General features: G+C 35.3%; 1 pseudogene; it reads left to right on the top strand.

Annotated features, from left to right (window-relative positions):
* The first annotated feature begins 1,501 nt into the window (after nt 1-1,501).
* On the top strand, nt 1,502-2,476 carry LOC140977610 (adenylate isopentenyltransferase 5, chloroplastic-like; annotated as a pseudogene).
* Nucleotides 2,477-6,562: the final 4,086 nt, after the last annotated feature.

Here is a 6,562-nt window from a genome sequence, read left to right as displayed (position 1 = left end):
CCGACAAATAATGAGTGTTAATGTTAAAATGAATGTGAGAGAATGAAGATGTTAATATAATGTGTATGTGACACGTGGACCCCAGACTTTTTGATGAGTTGGTGGATGTTATGCGGGTGCCCTTAGGCAAAATCGTACCCTTTTGATATGATTAGATAGAGATATATAATATCAATATGACTTGAGAGCAGAAGTTTTCTTCTGCAACATTTTCTTAATCACGTATAATTAATCAGTGTAATTTTTTTTTAAATTTTTCATAATCAATATAAGTGGTAAATTTCTATCGATCATATTGAGATTGTTACACAAAAATATTATAAAAAATTTCTTCTCCTCGCGACCTTACAATTCTAGTGAGTTGGCTCCCCACATTTTACCTCTGTAGTGTACTTATTTACTCGAGAAGACGAATCCCTTTAGGCAAAATGCTACCCTTTTGACGTGATTAGATTAGATAGGGATTTTTAAGTGGCACCAACAACAAATATGTAACGGTGACAGGTTAGAATTAAAAATAATTGTACTGATTATATAATTCATAATTAAGATTTCATAAAATATTTTTAAATAAATTACTTGATTTAAAATGATGCATAATTCACGAATTTCTGATATTAAAACTAAAAAATATTTATAAACAAAATATTAGGAAACATTGAAATATTTTCATTTACAATATCGATCGATCAGTCCCTATATATTATCGAAGAAAGAAAGTCTTGAACATAGAAAATTCTATATCGACGAACACTTTAAAACTTTGATTTTCTAATTCAAAATAATAATTATATCTTAATAAATATATTGGAACAATGAGGAAAAAAAGTGAAATTGGATTTTCTTACTGTAATTCAAAGTAATAATGATATCCGAATAAATATATTGGAACAATGAGAAAAAAAGAAGTAAAATTAGTACGGTAAGTTGGTCTACTCAAGATTTTGGTATTTTAATTCATCAAAATTTGAATTTAATGTAATAAAATTGATGCTTTTTTTTATATTATTGTTTTGCACATACAGTCTATTTAAGTAATATATGATTGTCGTGTTAATAATGACGTCAAGTTAATAATTTCTGATATCATATCAACGTTGTCGACCCGACACTATAGCTCGATAACCCCACACTATCACTCGGCAAAAGCTGGACTAAATGTGCAAAAAAGGAAAAAGGGACATTGGTAAGAGTAAAACCAAATTTCCACTGATCAGAGGACAAAATTTAACTTTGTGTCTGAGAGGGAAAAAGAGTATGGTCCGGTCGGTTTTTTCGGTGTAAACCGTTTAATGAACACCCCTACGTATAAATACCTCGATACTCCAACGAACTTGGCAAATTTTGTCTGCTCACTTTTCTTGAAAAATATAAAAATCAACCCAAGACTTGGCTTTTATTTTTGTCCGAATCCGAGTTAGTTGCAAGCGAGAAAAATAAAGGAAATTGTGCTGATTCCTTTTCTAATATTCTTATTAATTTATCTTTGTTCATTACAATAATGAGGTTTTCATTGTCTGCCTGCAATCAAGTACAGCCATTAGTAAGCTTTCCGGGCAACGACGGAAGGACAACGTGGTGGTGGTAATCGGTGCCACCAGCACCGGTAAGTCCCGGCTTTCTATCGACTTGGCCACTCGTTAAGACGCCGAAGTTATCAACTCTGACAAAATGCAGATTTACAAAGGTTTAGACATAGTAACCAATAAGGTTACGGATGAGGAACGTCGTGGTGTGCCACATCATTTGCTTGGAGGCATCCCTCCCGATGATGATTTTACGGTTGACGATTTCATGTACCATGCATCCCTTGCCGCCGATAGGATAACAAGGAGGGGCCGGTTGCCGATCATTGTCGGGGGTTCGAATTCTTATGTGAAGGCACTTGCCAACGACGACGTTGAGTTCCGGAACAAGTACGAGTGCTTTGGGTGGACGTTTTGATGCCTATCCTACATTCTTTCGTTTCGAAAGAGTCGATCGGATGGTGGATGCTCGACTTGTGGATGAGGTAAAAGAATTTTTCCACCCCTTCAGAGACTATACTCATGGAATCTAGCGTGTTATCGGGGTTTCGGAGATGCATGAGTATTTTATAAGTGAACCATTTCATGATGATGAGAGTAGGGTTAAGATTCTTGAGGAGGCTATCGACCAAATCAAATCCAACACTTGCATTTTGCCTTGTAGACAACTTAAAAACATTTTGAGACTGGAGGGATTATTGGAGCGGGGGATACATCGCCTCGATGTCACCGAGGCTTTTCTTAAACACGAAGACGAGGCCGATGAAGTTTGGGAACGATCAGTGGCAAAGCCTAGTACCGATATCATGGACCGATTTCTCTCGAGAATTAACACCACACAATTGTCTTCATCCATGTCGCCTACCCCTATGACAATGGCACCAGTTGCATCGATCTTTCTTGGATCCACCACTGCCAGTACTGTAGCCATAAAGGCAGCGCTAGTGTGACCTGTAATAATAGGTGTCCAGCGAACCAATTTATGGCTTTGGTTTTATTGACTCTTATGTAAAAAATATGGTTTTAATAATATTATTTGCGGTTTTATCCAATTATGAAATTTACTTTATTTGTATACTCATTCAAGCTCAATAGATAAAGTCCTAGAATATATACAATTAGTACCATGAGGTATGTCTCTTAATGTAAAATCATGAAACTCATTAAGAAGTTTACTATATATTCTAAACTGGTTCCTCGTTGATTCAGCCACCTAAAATAAGAATAAAGGTCGCTCGAGCTTGAAAGTAGTATCTGTAATGCAAACGTCATGTTTCACTGGTACGGGCATGAAGATGTTCATTTATACAGATGAGTGATCACTTGATGATAGATTAAATAACCCTCCCTCGGACTTTCCATGCGGTTATCAGTTGTCGAGTGGAATATTCCATGGTTATAATTGCACATCATTAGTCCTTTGACATGGGACAACGTGGAGGCTCTACATACTAGCGTACACTTGGATCTGTTTACCGAGTCCATTGAGGGTCATCAGGTGGTGAGGTTGATTGTAGTTTCAAAATATGCAAGAGTCAATGCTTTGTAGTCAGGGATTCACCACTCACCTATAGGTGAAGATATCTTATGTGATCTGTTGAGTTAATAGTACAAGAAATCTCTGGCCAGAGTAAAACATGTGCATTTTGGAAATGAATTTCCTTATTTGCACATATAATGTAATTGTTATGACTCAAAGATACATCACATCGTTATTGAATTCGTTTGAAACTAACGAATACTAATGGTTGTAGATTCGATCAGCATATATGAGTTGAAGGGACCGTACTATACGCTAACCAGAACTTAAGGTTTTTGCAAGCACTATCAGTGATACCTAAGGGATCATGGGGATATGCTACTAGACGCTCTTATCAAGATCCGATGGGTGCAATCAGACTTGAGCTCTGACTTTTTTGATCGAGAGGTTGATGAAAAAAATAAGGCTAATTAGAGTAAGCTAGCGCGAATAAGCATAAATTTTATTCAGAATCATATGAAGTTGTGAATCCACGGCTAACTCTATCCTTGGACTATTGAGGGTCACATAAAAATTGGATTTTGTGTTCCTATTGAGATAAAATTCAAGGAGTTGAATTTGGCGACTATAGTGTGATGGAGATAAAAAAGATTCTTCATAAAAGATTTTATAAGTTGATTCCATGTAATAGAAGTTGTGGAAGTTAGCTTAACTACTAATTAAATGAGGAGAGTGGAACTGAATGTTTTCGTTAAGGAGTTCACAAAAATAGCAAGCAGCTGTCAAAAATGGATCAATGGAAAATTTTGATCTTTCAATTTTCATTATATGAACGAGATTTATACCATCGATACATCGATGTTGCCTGATCATCAGTCGGGTTATAATGAGTTAATTATGTGAAATAACATAATTTCACACACAAGTTTTTGTCCACTAAAATTCCTATCCCTCTCTCCTCTCACACGAACGAACTCGTTCCTCCACAAGCACCGTCGTACCACATCCTTAACGCCACCACACCGTAGTCGGAATTTTTGAAATTTCGGCGATCAACTCTCGACGCAAATTTCATTTAGATTTCTAATGCGATCTTCACGAAAAATTCAGTTTCTGATCGTGAACCTGATTCAGGAGCTTGAAGAAGGTTGCTGATTCCAGTAGATCGTTCGTAGGGATTTAAAGAAGGACCAACTCTTCAAGTAGATCGTTCGTAGAGATTCCAGTAGATCGTTCGTAGAGATTCCAGTAGATCGTTCGTAGGGATTTGAAGAAATTTTAATTTTTTTTTGCCTTCCATCAATAGTGGTTGCATAACTAACGCTACCCGCAGTCAGTGTCTGGCTCATATTATTGACGAGGCCTGGAAATCGGAAAGCAATAACTTCCACTGACATACTTGATGTGAACTACGTGGAATTTCCTTGACTTTGGCTCATATTATTGGGAAGAGAAAGATCATGAAATCAATTATTATAATTATAATTAATTGTCAAACAATATTTAATAACTTAAAATTGCAGCAGAAAAATGGTTTAAAATACCTATTGTTGCGTGTTTTCTTAATTGCTCGCAAGTGCACGACGTCAAGTTATAATAAAATGTATTTTCGAGTACAAGTGTCGATCCCACGAGGAGTATGTATTTAAATGTATATTAATGCTTGTAATTAAAATAGTCTCAATTTTATTTAGAAAAATCACTTAAAAGATTTGTTTGCAAGAATAACTAAATTGAAAATGGATTTAAGTAAAATATAACACCAAAATTTTTATAGGAAATAACAATGGAATAAAAGATCTAGAGGTTTGATTTCACGCAACTATCCACCATGTGTAATTCCTATTAGCTATGTTATAAAAATTCTAAATTCTTCTTATTCATTAGCCAAGAATCCTAATATTATCTACTCTCTTTTCCAAGTAATAAGTATATATTGGTTATCTAAAAATGAATTGTGACATTCCCATCAACAATCTATAAATAAATAACATTTCAAGCACTAGATTCTCTATAGGCTTCAATAGCATTATAGGCATAACGAACTCTATAAATACTAATGATGTATTTGTTCTTTTTCTTGTTTATAATTTCCTCTTCCGAGTGATAAATTGTAAACATATAAATCATTCAACTTATGGCCAATAAATTGAAAGCATTAAGATTGGAATAATACAAATGAACAAGATGAAAAACTTAAATAACTTATGTAATAGATTCCAACACATGGTTTTTAGTTTTGTTCCATCATTCCTCTAGAAATAAAACTTAGTTCATAATAACACAATCAAAAAAACAAAACATAGTTACAAAACAAGAAATATCAATTGAAAAATAAAAGAAAGAAGAACTTAGAACAAGAGTTTGAAGTGCAGTTTCCGTCCCCGGATTTGTGCAAAAGATTTCTCAAGAACTTGATGAACTTGATCTTCAATCCTTTTTCAGCAGCCTCCACTCCTTCCTTGGCTCCCCAATGACCTAGATAGTGAATAATAGAAGCCTTTTATAGTCCTAGACAAGTCTTTGCACGCAAAACACAAAAGTCATCAACTCCCATGAGCAGCACACCAAATTTCAGAATTTCCGGACTTTGTCTGTCAACGACCGCGGGTGCGGTAAAGATGGCACCGCGGGTGCGCTGCTATTTCGGGGAAAACTTTCATTTTCGAACTTCAGTGACCGCGGGTGCGGTATAACAAGGACCGCGGGTGCGGTACAGCTTCGGCAGAACTTCTGAAATTCGATTTTCAATTACCGCGGGTGCGGTGCCTGTGTTAGCGCGGGTGCGCTGGAGCTTCTGAAATTTTTATCTTTTGCACTTTCCAATTCAACATTTTACTACTCCAAACTCTTATTCTAAACTTCCAAACTACAACAACAAAAACAACAACAAATCACATAAAACCTGCTCAAGAATCACAAAATTCTAAGTTAAAAACAAGTAATAAAAGTACAATAAATTGCACTTATCAAACTCCCCCAAACTTAATATTTTGCTAGTCCCGAGCAAAACAAAACAACACAAACAAACAAATCATGAAATATTTTAAAGAACTTGGCCTCAAGATAAATTAACAAACTCTTCATGCATTCACAAGTCAAATCAATCCAACCAATTTTTCATCCGGATAAAATCATGCATTCGGTTAATTTTCTTAACTTCTAATCTCTTCAACTCATGTTTTAAAACATTCTCAATCGATTTCAAATTTTTTTTTTTACAAACACAAATCAAGAGGTCTTTTCCGTTAAAGTTTGGGTTCAAAGCCATATTCATTCAAGAAAGGAATACCCAATAAATATTTGATGCAATGAGGTGTGTGTAAAATTGATCAAGATTCATACTCAATGGAAGTGTTTATCGATTGTCCATAGGCTAGATCCTCCCAATCATTCTCCACTAGTATATTGAACAACTATGACTTGGTCAATAGGATTTGCAATGCTTGTAATGTTAGGCCGTGGCTCATGGCTACAAATGAAGATTAGGAATTCAAATAAGGGAGTAAGTTGAATTTTATCCCTTTTGCAAACTCCATTTTTTTCTTTCATCTCC

The sequence above is a fragment of the Primulina huaijiensis genome, chromosome 5, assembly GCF_012295235.1.
Source record: "Primulina huaijiensis isolate GDHJ02 chromosome 5, ASM1229523v2, whole genome shotgun sequence".
In the NCBI taxonomy this organism is placed as follows: domain Eukaryota; kingdom Viridiplantae; phylum Streptophyta; class Magnoliopsida; order Lamiales; family Gesneriaceae; genus Primulina; species Primulina huaijiensis.
The sequence above is the reverse complement of the archived record's forward strand: the minus strand, read 5'-3'. Positions and strand labels throughout refer to the sequence as shown.